The following is a 16,702-nucleotide window of genomic DNA, read 5'->3' as shown; positions in this document are numbered from 1 at the left end:
ATATGTGGATGTAAACAATGTAAAAAGGTATGGTGAATATGTAGTGACTGGGATATATTACAATTACATGGCATTTATGATGTTTTTCTCGGTTGTCTCAGCCCCCAGCCTCTGTCTATCTACATATATATATATATATATATATATATATATATATATATATATATATATATATATAGATAGATATAGATATATATATATATATATATTGTGATGCCCATGCCCTGGCCCAGCAATCAAGGATCCTCAATCCTTACCACTAACACCAGTGAGGGGTGTCTCATATAGGAGGAAAGGATAACAAATACACACAGTAAAGTGCAATTTCCCTTAAGGGCACACAGAGCTCACAGTCAGTCTGAGACTGGTTGCTCCCTTGCTCTCCAGGTCCCCAATAAGACTTCCCAATGGCACAGCTATAGGGTCCAGATCTCAGCCTAGGGGGCAAGCTAAATCCTCCAGCACCCTCTCTGTATAACCAGTGCTTTGTGTCCCTGCCCAAGTAGCTCACACACACACACACACACACACACACACACACACACACACACACACACACACACACACACACACACACACACACACACACACTTTGAGAAGAGTTTATACAACCACACAGACACTACTGGGGATGTGTCCAATTATTACTGTGCAATATTATTATCCAATTGGTAGTATAGCCAAGGGCTAAAGCTATTGAAGTGGCTTTGTACAATTTACCAAAGGCATGCAAGTAATCTAAAGAGTTTAAATTTTCTCTACAAAAACAGCCACAGTTGAAAGGGTTTAAAATATTTAATAACAAATAGTCCAAACACAAGATAATACTTTTTACTATACATTGCTAGTCAAGAGTTCACAGATCACAGAGAAATGGTTAAAATAATTCAGTAGTACACTTCTGACATCACAGAAAAACTCAGTCTAGTCTTTCTAGTTTCTAGCTATTTCTAAGCAAACACACAAGTCTAAGATAAACTTACATATAAGTGCTTGTGAGTTGGATGGTCAAGACAAAAGTGCTTAATGCTCTCTGATTCTCTCTGTTTTTAAAATCACATTCTTGGTTCACATTACATAATTTTTTCACACTTCCCTTGGTTCCTAGGCTAACAGAAACTACATTTACATTCTTCACCTCTGGGCAGAAACCAGAGCAATAAAGGACATTTGTGCATGCAAATTCTAGCCATTAACTCTGGCCTTAAAACAATAGGCAGGATGCCTCACCCTAGACTTACTGGCTCCGAGTTTTAACATCAAAGGGTCACAACATGCTTTACTTGGTCAGTAGAGTTCACTGTTGTTACATTTTTTTCATTTCCACATGTAACACTATTTTTGCCATTTAAGTCAACAAGCCTGTGATTTACATTAATATTTACAGATGACAGAATTATTTACAAAATTCTATCTGGCTAGGCTGGCAGACTTCACCTATCTTCACCCAATCTCCACATATATCATTGCATTTGAACTATCATTCCTGCTGCAACATGGCCATCAGCATGGAGAACTAGATTTGCCACAATGTCTCAGACAGCTATCCTTGCACAGGTTGCTGAGATGGTGCCACCGACACCAAATACTTCTGAGTGACATCCTGGCAGCATTTCCTCCCCAAACCCTGCATTACCTGCCCACTTCTGTCAGGTAGCTCTGCCTGGAAAGTGTGTGCAGTGGTACCCAACTAGAGTAGTAACAGTGGAGGTGGCAGTTATATCACCTGACAAGAGCTGATAGGGCTGGTGCAGAAGATTATGGAGAGATGCCTCAGTGCCCACATTGGCCAGATGGAAAAGATACTAGAGTGAATTGCTAAATCACTGCTCCATCTGGCCATGCTCCAGGAGTCTGGAACAGGGGACAGTGCTGACTAGATTTCCATTGTATTCACATTGGACTGGGATGTGCCTCTGAAATCCCATAATTATTTACAATCATGGTGTCCCACACCCTTTAGACTCCATCACTAACCCTCCTTGTTTTGTATGTCCTGTATATCTGTGTATGCTACATAACCTACACTACATTCCTACCCTTTTAATACCTAAATACCTTCCCAGTATTCCTCATTCTTAAAAAAAAAAGAAAAGAGAACCTCTCCTAAGAAAAAGAATTATTCATGCACAGCTTTTCACTTTGTGGGCTTTGTGTGTGTGTGTGTGTGTGTGTGTGTGTGTGTGTGTGTGTGTGTGTGTGTGTGTGTGTGTGTGTGTGTGAGAGAGAGAGAGAGACACACTTGATTTGGTCCAATTTGTCACACAATATTATTAAGTTGTTGCACAGCCTTTATGAATGGATTATCCACATTTATCAAATTCTTTGTACAACTACAAATATTATTTGGTAAAGAGATGGACTGATGTGGTGTTCTCCCACCACAATCTTGCACATTCCTTAATTATTCCATCAGTGTCCTACCCTCTGCTTGTTTCCAGTGTTCAACTGCCCTATCAAGGTCATTTAACATCTCTAAAATGGTAAAATAAATAGATTAACACACTGTACTTGGCCAGAAATGGACATACACCAAAATATCTATTTCTGTCATCAGTATTTGTGCTAGGCTTGGCGTTGGGTAGCACAGCTACATAATGGTAACTGCTAAGATTTCAGATGCATTCATATGATACTCTTCATACTACCAGCCCCACAGCATGGCATAAAGTGATACTGATATGAGGAGAAAGTTATTATTATATGTTTTAGAGGCAACAGGGTTTAATGTACTCCTGATGGGATGTTTCAGTTTTCACCACTGTTAGGATGTCTGATCCACACATAGACTCTGCCTTCATACACTTATCATAGTCACTTCAGCTTTGTAATTTTTTCTAGCTGAACTGTAACTTCCTATGTGGTAAGCTCAGATATTGCACAGCTCTACAGAATGCTGAGTAAGTTTGGCATGTGTTTGAATCTAGCATTGTGCACAACATTTGTAACGGTTTTCTTTATTATAACATTTTACCATATAATGTACTAGATAGATATACACCACCATTCTAGCCACTATCAGTATCCAACCCACTTCTTCATCCCTATTTTTAATACTGTCCTATAAGCACCATTTCACAGAAATGTCTATGTCCGTACTCATCATTTGCACAATGCTTTACAGTGAGTATCAAAGCCCACTGCTTTTTCTCATCCTATGCTAAAATTCAGAAAAAAAGATTATGCATGCGTTAATACTTTACCATCGATTGCCCAAATGAGTTTGCTTTTGGGTAAAACATATGCATTGCATCACACTGTTCAGGCAGAATCTTCACATGTGTGCTGTCTGAGACATGCAATTAAACTTCTCCTGTGGCATAAGCAGTTAATACACTTTTCTATAGAATGTGGACTTAGGCAGACATTCAAAACCAGCCATGTCTAGCTACTATGCTTGTGTAATAGAATGCTTACAGGCAAACAATGGATTGGTCATCAGGTAGGTAATGCAACCTTAGACAACTTTTAAATAGCTACAGGATTTTGATCTCTAACACACACTTTTTGGAATGCATATCCTTTCAAAGACATTTTTCAATTTATCTCTTCAGTTGTGTGCTTTCTGACAAATCTGATATGACTTCCTCTGTAACATCACCTGTTAATACGCATTTCTATAGAATATGAACTTAGGCAGGTGTTTTAATAGAGCAATGTTTAGGTACTGTGTGTGATGTGTGCGTGTGACAGAGAGAGAATAGTTACAGGCAGGACTGTCTTACTCAATAAGTATGACATAGATAATTAAACCTTGTGGAAACACTTACATGGCTTCAGGATTTTGATCCTTCAAACCTCCCTTTAGTTGAGCCATATCCATTCAAATACACTGTTAAAGTCATCCATTCAAGTGTGTTCTTGAAGATGTCTCAGATATGACCTTTTTCTGTTGTGTCAGCAGTTAATATACAGTTCAATTAAATATGTGTCTAAAGATGCAGTTGTTCAAGTCTGGCAAAGTGCAACTACTGATTGTGTAAGAGAGTACAGACAGGCATAACTGGTCTATTCAAGAGTTCTAGTGTATACAGTTCAACTTACTGAAACCATTTATAATAGGAGATATGAAAACTAAATTTTGTGCTGCCTTTTATGGTAGTCCTTCATTCATTCAAAGAGAATGCACAAGTTATCACTTCAAGTGTGAGTTTTGTGACAACTGTGATATGACTTCTCTTGTGGGATCAGTGAGTAATTCACAGTTACAGAGATTGTGGAATTAGATAAGCAGGTGTTTAAATGAAGCAATGTCTAACTAGTATGGTTGTATAACATAACGTTGATAGGCATGAATAGGTTAATCAACAGAAGTGAAATGGGTAATTCAACCTAGTGACTGCATGGCTAAATGTTTTTGACTTCCCAAACAGCCTTTTTGCCAAAACATCCATTAAAACACATTGGTCAAGTTATCCTTTCTACTGCTTACTTTGTAATAACTGTATTATGAATTTTCATGTGAGTTAAGAGGTTAGTATACAGTTCAGTAGAGGAGTTAGATAAGCAGTGTTTCACATCTGTCAACATGTAGGTTAATAGTAAAGGATGACAATGTGTTACTCATGAATTATATGTCACATTCAACATAGGGGAAACGTTACCACAGGGGATAGGTTTAGGCCTCCATTCATTTTATTTGAAATTAACCCATGTGTAGGCAGAGACTCTGCTCAAAATTTCTATTGTAATATTTGATTTCTATCTGCTATGATAAGAAGTATTCTGGGCTGTCAGAAGTTACTGAACAGCCTCGATACTGTAGTCACGGGTAGGCATGTAGTATGACATATACTAAAACATGATAAACAGTAGGACTGCCTTAATCCACAGATGTCATGTGTGTAATTGAGATAGTGCTAATGTTTAAACATGGAGAAGATTGCGTACCCCAATTGCTGTACTTTCTTTTGAGGGAAGGCATATGCATTTCAACATAATGCTCAAGTTGACACTTCATCTGTATGCTTGAAAACATCTGTGCTATAAATAATTTTGTGGCAATATCTGTTAGTGTATAGGTGTAGAGATTACATGACTTACAAGGACATGTGTTTGAATCTGTTATTTTGTAACACCTATAATTTTGTAAAATAACAATTAATAGGCAGGACTCCCTTACTTAACTGTAATGACTGCATTTAATTCTATGTTGGGGTTACATTTTCAAAGGGAGAGGGTTTTTATTTATCAGGTATTCCCATACTTTTTGGCATTCCAACACACTGCACAAGTAATCCCTTCAAGTATGTGCTTTCTCATAACTGTGACAAGATTTCTTAAGTGGCATTATCAATTAGTGCATATGTCTGGAGAATACTGTTGTAGATGGAAGATGTTTGACTCCAATTGCATGTGACTTCTGTATTTTTTCAGAATCAAGTGATAACAGACAAGAATTGCTTACTAAATGTATGGGGATGTGTGAAATGCTGCATAGTGATAACACTGTCACAGTAGCTATGTTTTGATCGCCATTTGATACATTCCTTATAAGGTAGCCCATATGCATTCAAACAAACTGCTCAGGTTATCCCTAAAAGGGTTCTCTTTCTTACAACCGAGTTATGACTTTTTCTGTGGTGTCATAAGCAACTTCACGTCTATAGACTGTTTGACTTAAATAGGTATGTGTTCATATCCAATATCATCTAACTTGTATGAGTGTGTAAAGAAATAAAAAAACAATAAAACATTTATGACATGATACAATGGCTTACTCAATATATGTGATATCTGATACTTTCTTATGGTTTGGGATGGATGAGTGATCTTTATCACCTGACTGATAAACTTCCTTTTGAGCATATACAGTATAATGATATATGCATGGCATTTTCTGCTTGATCACAGCACAAAGCAGTACACGCAATCAGTGGTAGGGACTATTTGTTGTTATTTCTCATTTTGTACAAAATCTGCTGAGAATTTGCTTGCAGTTGCATAGCTCAACCAACTGTTGCACAATGGAGGTTGGTGATGATATGCAGTAGACATGAATAGTGTTATAGGCCAGTCTAACAATGTTATATGTAAACACTAGCAGTTTCCACAGTTCACTGACAATGCAATGTGATGTTGCAACTGTCTGTGAGGTATGTGAGTGTTGTGATCCCGCTATTAAAATTTGTTGAACAATGCTCAGTTCATTAGTTAGTTATTTTCCAAAATATTATCAAAAACCCTTCAGATGCATATTTTATCATTAGTGTGTTAACTATATATGTGCACCATCAAGAGCTAATACACATGTACTGCAATTCTTACTGCAGGTCTTACATAGGTACACAGGTTTTACATTTCCATCACCAAATACTTTGAAACAGTGCATGCAACAGTTGCTTGTATGCTATAATGAATTCATGCACATATTTGTTGTGATTATTTCTTCTTGAAGGTAACTTTCATAAGTGCTCTTGCTATCACACAAACTGCCTCCACATGACTGCTTTCTGGCTAAGTTTCTATTTTAGTACAGGTATCCTGACATGACCCAAATCTGCATCTCTCTTGTACACATAATTGTTAAGATTTACATGTCTGTAACAATTTATGCATCAAAATAATGTATTTTCTGTTGCACATGACATTTCTGTTTGTGTGACATATACTTCAGGATTGCAGTTTATAATGATTTAGATGATTTGGATGTATCCTGTGTTTCACTTCCTACCCCTCACAACATACAAGTTATTGCCACAATTTTTTTTTTGTTTGTTGTAAACACCTTTATTAAATTATCACTTAAAATGTAGGCACACAGGGTTCCTATAAGAAGAGCCAACACTTACAATAGCAAATGCTCTTCTATTGAAACGAAAACTATGAAACCTGAAAATGTCAAAGGCACGGAAAAGCGATTTTTTTCCCAAGGAAAAAAAATCACTTGGCCGTTCTCTGGAAGTTGCTGTTTTCTCCACTATGGTGCGATCTCGGAGTTGGTATATTTAAGTTGGGGGTGATGTGGGGCAAAGCCCCCCACTTTATTTGGTCTGTACGTTTTTTTTTTTTTTTTTTTGGATCAGCATTTAGAAGTTTTGTGGTTTTCGGTTCAATAGAAGAGCGTTCACTATTTTAAGCATTCGCTCTTCTGATATAGAACTGGCACACATGCATTAATATAAAAGAAAACAAATCATATTAATATTTTTTTCCATTTACATACATTATACATTATAGCTATTTTCTTTTTAACTGACAGTCAGTCCAACATTACATAAATCACTCATTTTCTGCCTTCCATTAAACCTCACTCCTCATCTTGAACATTATTCTGCATGTATTCTAACAAATTCCACTTATTTGTAGGTAATTTTCTCCTTCCCTTTTCTAAAGATCCTACTTCTAGTTCTTTTATCTTTTTTACAATATTCAGTCCTTCATTTACAACTGGTTTAAATTTTGATTTCCATTTTCTAGTAATTGCTTTTTTTGGCAGCAAACGGATTTAAACTAAGAAGGCTTTCCTTTGTCTAGACAATTCAGATCATGTGTTGCAGCTCAAAAAATAATTTCCATATACACAGCCATTTGTTCCTCCAGTGTTTCTGACAGAGAACTATGCTGGGACTTTTTAAAATCAGACAACTCATTACATCACAAAAAAACATGTTTCCAGTTATCTATTTCTTCCCCTTCAAACCACCAACATTTGCTGTCTACCTGATGTAAAATCCTTTGAGGTCTGCTTATAAATGCCTTCAGGCAGATAGCCTTTTCCTGTTATTATATCCCCTTTCAGTACTTGCATGAACTAATATCCACAGGCGTTCCTTAATATTTTCCATTGGTCTACACATTTATATATTTGCTTTTCCAGTATAACTGCATTGGTAGTTTGATACCCATGCCCATGGAAAGTTCAAACTTTTTGTTACTTAAATGTTTTTTTCAACAACGTTTTCCTTCTGAACATTTACTGACTGTTTTGACTTTTTTAATGTGATGTTCCACATATCCATTAATGTGGTCAGTGCAATGTACAGCGGTATCAACTTTCCCATCCTCTTGTTGCTAGGATTCCCTTGTTTTTATGTATTCATAATTTACCAACTTATTGTTGTGTCATGTACAAACACACCCCAAGATCTCATTTTTTGTTGATTATGGTTCATATTGTGAGCATTACTTCTGTAGTTGACATCTTAGTCTGATTCAGTATGTTCACGTTTGTAGAAGATACAGTACTGGTATTAGAAGTAGAATACTAGCAATATGCCTGATTATACACTTCAAAATGTCAACTATTTTGCTTCTTTTCCCAGGCAGTAGCCAGGTAGGATGAGTCTATCTACAAATATTTGACAAAGCCTGATCAATCTTTGCATACATATAGTGTGTGTGTGTGTGTGTGTGTGTGTGTGTGTGTGTGTGTGTGTGTGTATGTGTTTGTGTGTGTGTGTGTGTGTGTGTGTGTGTGTGTGTGTGTGTGTGTGTCAGATTTACGAAGCCTTTTATAGCATGTAGGATTAGTTTAAGAGCTATTTTCGGCAATATGGGTGACGTGCGATCCAGGAACGAGCTCCCGGGATGTGCACATGAGCTCTTAGGTTAATCCTTCATGGACCGAGCTCCTGTATGCAAATTACTCCCATTTGGAGGTGGAAACCATGCAAATGAGGGTAATATGTGATCCAGGAAACTGGCAGCCATCCGTGTAGGATGAGTGCAGTGTGCAAAAATGTACTCGGCTAGTAACCAAGTATAGTTCAGCAATCTACAAAATGGAGCTATGACAGCTCCAAATAAAGGCTGCATATCATTGAGGAAGCATGCCAATGTCCAAGTAGAAGGCCATTAGCATTGTAAAATGTAAAAGAAAAAAAAATAAACAATGTTTAATTTTGTCTTCGCCGATCTCGCCGGTTAAGCATAGGGCAGCGACTCGCAAATGGGATCGGGAGGAAATTAATAAAATAAACCTAAAATAAGCATTCTAACAAAAATCAGTATTTTGCCATGCAAGTCAATGGCAGTCAGAAGACAACCTGGCCAGTGCTTAATGGTTGCTAATGGGGGAGGCTCAGAGTGGGACATGTAACTATGCATTAGTAGGCAATCCTATGCAAATGAGGGAAAGGTTAGTGAATCCCAGATTTTCCCAGGGTGTGAGGCAGGTCCCAAGAGTGTAAGAGTATAAATAGCTGGGTGCAAGACTAGGATATAGGTGACATCATGTGTGTGTGTGTGTGTCAGGCATACTGTAAGTGGATTGGAGACCTGTGGCTCGAGATTGTTCCTAGGTTAGTGCAGCTAAGCTAGTGGTGTGTCTAAACCTGCCTAGAACTCTTTACAAAGTGTAAGCGGGTGTGTGCACCACGCATCAGAGTTTACAGGAAGAAAAGGAAGTTAACCAGGAAAAAGCAGTTCTGTGCACATTTGAGCACTCCGTTTGTGCGGTGCACACATGGACTTAAACAGGGAGGCAATGGGAAGGGAAAACAGCAGTAGGAAGGTAATCAAGAAGAACTAGCTTAGCTGACAGGTGAAATGTAACAGAATCAGCCAATTACACAGGCAGCAGACCAGCCCAGCCCAGCACACCACTATAAACTATACAAACACCTTTCTTGCTTGTTTTTCCCAAAAACTCTGCACCACCGGTATATACAGACGGGAAAGTTTTACAAAACGAAAGCAAGACAAAAAATCTTAGGGGCTGCTTTTGCTATCATAAACCAGCATGTGCAAGAGACTGAGGGTGGTGAGGATGTGAATGCTGCTGAGCAACCCACAGTGAGGAGGTGGAGAAGAGTGTACAGACCCAGGGTAACCTACCAAGGGCTACATGAGCTGGAGATAGTGGAGCACTATAGGGTGGACAGGGACCTCCTACAGTAAATTGATGAGCTGTGCTGGCCATGCCTCACACACAGAACTAACAGGGGGGAACCCATCCCAGTGGATACAAAGGTATGTGTAGGCCTAAGAATACTAGCTACAGGAACCTTCCAAAGGCCAACTGGAGATATGATGGGGATTTCACAGGCATCAGCATCCAGGCTACTCCACCAGTTCCTGAATGCCATGTCAGCACATGTTGGTGAGCATGTATATTTCCCCTTCACCCGTGAGGCGTTGGCCAGCAATATGCATCTCTTCCACCAAATAGCAGCATACCCTGAGGTATTGAGTGCAATAGACTGCATGCACATACACATTAAAGCACCACCAGGTGAGCGGTTTAGGGTCTTCATCAACCACAAGGGCTTCCCCTCCATCAACTGTCAGGTTGTGTGTGATGCCCAGGGCATAATAATGAATGTGTGTGCTGGCTGCCCGGGAAGCTACCACAATTCCTACATCTGGCATCTGACAGCTGTAACAGACATTTGCCAGTGGGGACATCCCACACGGTCACCTAGTGGGGGGATGATGGATACGTACTGGAGCCATGGCTGATGACACCCATCAGAAATGCACACACACCCAAACAAGAACTCCATAATGTTGCACACGCACAAAAACGAATCATAATAGAGAGTGTGTCTGGGATGCTCAAGTCACAGTTCCGGTGCCTGGACACATCCAGTGGAGCCTTGCAGTACTCACCAACTACATGTACCCAAATTGTCCTTGTATGTGCCATGCTACACAATATGATCCTGTGAAAACAGCTGCAGCAGGAACAGCATGGGGCAGGGCCACACAGCCCCCTACAAGTGCCAAGGCCTGCACAGGTGCAGAGTGACTCAGAGGAGGAACAACCTGAGCCTGCCCCAGTAGGCAGAAGGAGGTGTGCCCAGTATGCCCTGGCCTTGGCAAAGAGACAACGCATAGCACATGCACTGACACAGTAGGGACCCAGGGAATGACACCTCTCTCCGACTCACACATACAGTAAAAGGGATGCCAAACATGACACGACCTGTGCTCAACCATGTATAGCGAGTGTACTATGTGCATCTGACATAGGCAGCCCTGCATCACCACTCTCAATACTGGGACACCCACAAGATAAGTGGCTCACACATGCCAGTCGGGGGGGTGGCACATACCCAACAACAGTCACAGCCAGCAGGATAGGTGTAGACAAACACAAACAAATGTTGTATTATGACCTCTGAATGAGCCCCATGGGTAACCCCTACCCAATCCCTACACAGATAGACTACAGCAGGCCAGCCAGCTGGATGTCAGTTGTGAAGGCTAGGAAGTCAGAAACTAATATGTAGGTAGTGAAAGCTACCATCTGTAGTACACTGGTATGCCTCTAGCCAGCACAATAGGTAAGCCTACAGACTGAAATGGTGTACCTGACATACCAGTACAGTCCTAGCAAATGTGTAAAAGTGTAAGGCGTGCCCCACCATCCTATGTACACGTATAGTAACAGTCAGGTGTGCCTCCCCACCCCTGTGTAGAAATGTAGAAACAGTTTGGTGTCCCCTCCGCTAAGCAGAAATGTAGCAACAGTCAATCCCAAATGACGGATGTATACCCTGCAGACACAGCATGCTACTTGTCGGTGTACAACACAAAGGTCAGCACTGCAGTACAAACCACCTGGACTTGATCCACACATGCATTATAGATGGCCATACTGGGCATGCTCACACACTTAGAGGAATAAAGGCAATGTCAGTCAACAACATACTGATAGCCCATACTGGGCATGCCCACACACTTAAACACAAGAAGGCCATGTCAGCAAACAACAGTGAACCAGACATATCTGGCAGTTGCAGTTCTCAGTGCAGACACATGTCAGTATGCACCACTCCTGCCTTGCGCACACAGTGGATAGGAATACAGACATATATGTAAAGACAACACACTATAACAAGCCAAAGGTAGGCGGACATAGATGTGTTGAAGAGAGTGACCATGACAAGGAGCCATCTGGGCCTGTCCCATCCAGCACACAGCCAAAGGGCCCCAAAAACATGAGGTGCACGTGTCACACACTGCAGATACTAGCCACCAGTATCTGTCAGCATGATGATGTGTTGCACGTGCCAGCTGTGCAACATGACTGTACAAGGAAGATATTACCTAGTAGCTGTATACATGTACCTGTGGCATATGACCCTGTGTGTACCTGCATGTGGCATGTCAACCCCTACATGAATGGGTTATGGCCCATGCACACACCGCCCTCCCCATAGCAGTATCATGACAAGCCTGCTGATGTCATCCAATGTGTAATACACCTTTGGGGGAGCTGTAGCTCAGTATTCCTCATGGTGCGTCTCATAACTGTGTACTGCTGTGCTGATAAACTAGTTAGGTAGTAGTCCCAACACCACACTTGGCAACTGTGTGAGTGTGTGTATGTGTGCATGTCTCGGCCTCTGCCTGTGTAGAGAGAAATGCTTTCTAGGCTACTCACACTTGGTACAGTTCATATATACAACATTGGCAAGGCTGCAGATGTCACGCACCTAGAAATACACCTCTGGGGAAATAATAGTCCAGTATTCTCCATAGTGTGTCTTGTAACTGCATACTGCTGTAGTGTGATAAAGTAATGAGGTAGGTGTTCTAACCCCAGACCTGACAACTGTGTGTGTGAATCTGTGTTTGTCTGACTATGTAGAGGGCAATGCTGTTTAAGCCACTCACACACCCTACAATACACATACTTGTCTTTGGCAAGGCTGCAGATGTCACTCACCTAGAAATACACCTCTGGGGAAATCATAGCCCAGTAATCTCTGTAACACACCTTGTAACTGTGTACTGCTTTAGTGTGATAAAGTAGTGAGGTAGGTATGCTAACCCCAGACCTGACAAATGTTGGTGTGTGAATCTGTGTGTCTGACTGAATAGAGAGCAATGCTTTTTAGGCCACTCACACCTATACAATACACAACTCCACTTTGGCAAGGCTGCTGATGTCACTCTCCTAGAAATGCACCTCTGGGGAAATTATAGCCCAAAAATCTCTGTAGCGGGCCTTGTAACTGCATACTGCTGTAGTGTGATAAAGTAGTGAGGTAGGGGTTCTAACCACAGACCTGACAACTGTGTGTGTGTGTGCGTGTGTGTGTGTGTGTGTGTGTGTGTGTGTGTGTGTGTGTGTGTGTGTGTGTGTGTGTGTATGACTGAGTAGAGAACAATGCTTCTTAGGCCACTCACACCACCCGTACAATAAGCATACTCAACTTTGGCAAGGCTGCTGATGTCACTCACCTAGAAATACACCTCATGGGGAAATCATAGCCCAGTAATCTACGTAGCATGTCTTGTAACTGCGTACTGCTGTAGTATAATAAAGTAATGAGGTAGGTGATCTAACCCCAGACCTGGCAACTGTATGTGTTGCTGTGCATGTGTGTGTTTGAGTCGAGAGCAATGTTTTTTAGGCCACTCACACCCCGTACAGTACACATACTTGACTTTGACAAGGCTGCAGATGTCACAAACCTAGAAATATACCTGTGGGAAAGTCATAGCTCAGTAATCTCTTTAGGGTGTCCTGTAGCTGCGTACTGCTGTAGTGTATTTAGAACTGTGGTAGGGTTCCATCTCCACCCATGGCAGTTCTGGATGTTTTGTGTGTGTTGCAATGTCTGTGTATGGAGCAATACATCATAAGCTATTCACTCGCAGTACATTTCAAATGCCTTACTTTGCCAATCCTGCTGATGTTATTCATTGTGAAGCAAAATGTTGGGGAGAAAGTTCTTTAGTAATCCCTGTGGTGCGGCCTATAACAGCTCTATGCTGTAGTGAGATATAAATCTCAGTCAGGCATTCTATACCCACACATGTCAGCTGTGGATGTTTTGTGTGTGTCTCACTGTCTGTGTAGGGAGCAATGCATTTTAGGCTAGCCACTTGCAGTACAGCTAAAATGCCCTACTTTGGTAATCCTGCTGATGCCATTCACTGTGAAATACACCTTTGGGGAATAGTACTCCAGTAATGTCTGTGGTGTGTATTATAACTGCATAGTGCTGTAGTGTAATAAAGTAGTTAGGTAGAGGTTCTACTCCCAGACATGATGTGTGGGTTTGTAACTTGTATCCTGTGTAGAGGTGTGTGTGTGTCAACTGTGGGCATTGGGGAGGGGTTTTTGCTAATTTATTTTATGGTGGCCCTAGTATATATCACAATGTCAGCTATACAGGAATAACAGATGTAAATTAGCTGGGAGTCTGGGGTGCAAAGCCATACCCATACATGTGACATCAAAGGCAGCCAATCCAAATTAGCAACCTCACTATTACCCAGAGCACACGCTCAACGCATGTGTCATATGAACACACATCCCTAGGCAGTAGCCAATATGTGGATAGTACACTGCATAATGGCCAGTGATAGTAGCTATGCAGTGATAGCAGTGGGCTACAGAGGGCATGTCACCCTGCCCATCTGTCCAGTATGCACGTACATGCAGACAGTGCACCTCTACCATGTTCCCCAATGGACACCTGCACCACCTGTGGTGCCTTCACATGTGACTCACAATGGACATACCATCCCTGACAACATGACCTGTATGGACAGATGACACTAACATCAGGGAATGCTGTTGGCATGCCATCAATGTAGGTGAAGGGTAAACGTGCTGCCCAGTACCAGTTCCTGCCACAAGTGGCCAAGACTGGCACATCTGATAATAATCTGTGTTCACAACATGGGCCAGACATCCCAGGTACAGTTCCACATGCCACTGTACATGCATGTGGGAGGTGTGCACATCCCAGACACCATCCATGTCATTGACTAAGGAACACATACATGTGGTGTACAGCATTGGCCACACACATTAGTCACCCAGGTGACTGGATGGTGGTTGCAGTACCCACCTGTGTGGGCAAATGCAGTAATTACAGGCCTGAGCCACAATGCAGACCATTGTCATGTGGCCTGATGCCAAGGTATACCCATCGCCTACCCTTGTACAGCATGCTGACACAGGTGATCACCACATACCCGTGTAGACATGCACCCATGCATGTCAGAACTGGCACTCTTTGTGTTTATGTGTGTGTGTTGTATGGAGCGTATGTCCACATCCACACCCACTACAACCCCCCCAGGGCATACTGAAGCATACTGTCTGATGTCTGACATCTCCTCGTACTCTTTGCCCATACGGCCTTTGTATGACCCATGTGGTGCATGTAATACCTGCACATTGATGTGTTGTGGCAATCCCACTAGTGACGAGTTGCACTCCTGGCCCTGCCAAGTGTGTCAATGTGTGTACGCCCCTGTGTGAGTGTGCCTGTGTTGATGCTGGCACCTGTTCATGCAGCCAGGCACGTGTACAACACGTACCATATATCTACTGTATCCCTGTTGCAGATGTCACTCACCCTCACATATATGTTCTGAGTGCTCCACATCAGGTAACCCATGCAGTGCATCCAATAACTGTATCAAATTGTGATAGCACTACATAGTTGTTGGGGGTTTGATACCCTGTGCTGATAGATGTGTGACACAAACATGCTTCGGTTTTACATGCCCACCTCTCCCTGACATGTATTTTCCTCTGTCTGCCTCACCCACACCCTCTCTGGTTGATGTGGAGACCCACACCTGCCTTGCTTAGGCAGCAGCATGTATATTTCATGTGATGCTCATGATCAGCTGATGGCTTCTGCACGAATTGCAGCCCTCCCCTAGCTGATTGCATGTGGAACAGCTGTGGTAACAATCACATAGCCAATTGCATGGAAACACATTCCAATACCTAGGAACATCATGGTGGTGTTGTGCCTTTTCAGTCACTGTGAGCAGGAACTAGATTTGTATTTTGTCAAACAGCATCTTAGATGGAATGGGAATTTACCTCCATCAACATACACTGTGGAAAGAGAGCAACAAACAGGAGGCAGATATGCCTGACCTAACTACAGACTGTAAGTGCTGCTATACTGCATTTGGAGTAATGTTGGTTTAATAGTGTATGGATATGCCTGTTGTACATGTACTAATACCTGCCATGTCAGTTCCATGTATATGAGGAATCCCCATCTGCAGGGGGATCTGCAGACTGGGCAGTGTTGTGCCTATGTTTCATGTGTTATCCACAGTGCATCGCTCTGTGGAATGCAGACGGTAGTGTGAGGATTGCAGTCTGAAGATTGTGAAGAGTTACTGACTTCATATCCCTCATAGGACATATGTTGCAACAAACACCATTACAATGGAAAATATACAAGATTATCACAGCAACATGTCTGTACTGGTCCTGTGTATGTGCTGTCAGCCACACCACTGTCAACGTTTGTACATATGGTGTGCATGAAGTGGTGCATATGTGCTGTACACCATAAATAGTGTCATCATATCTGATAACAAGCCAGTGATATATGAGTGCTACACATGTCATGTACAGTAGGGGTTATATTTCATGACATAAGCTGTACATTCTGTGGATGTTTGTACAGTACTGAGGTCTGTGTAGTGATGGTGAATGTCGGCAGTGGGTGTATTGTTAATATGTACTGTTCTGAGTGCTCCACATCAGGTAACCCATGCGGTGCATCCAATAACTGTATCAAACTGTGATAGCACTAAATAGTTGTTGGGGATTTGATACCCTGTGCTGATAGGTGTGTGACACAAACATGCTTCGGTTTTACACTCCCCCCCCCTCCCTGACATGTATTTGTCTCTGTCTGCCTCACCCACACCCTCTCTTGTGGATGTGGAGACCCACACCTGCCTTGCTTAGGCAGCAGCATGTATAATTTATGTGATGCTCATGATCAGCTGATGGCCTCTGCACGAATTGCAGCCC

The sequence above is a fragment of the Protopterus annectens genome, chromosome 6.part0 (genome assembly GCF_019279795.1).
Source record: "Protopterus annectens isolate FY-2018-M chromosome 6.part0, PAN1.0, whole genome shotgun sequence".
In the NCBI taxonomy this organism is placed as follows: Eukaryota; Metazoa; Chordata; order Ceratodontiformes; family Protopteridae; genus Protopterus; species Protopterus annectens.
This window is presented reverse-complemented; position numbering follows the sequence as displayed.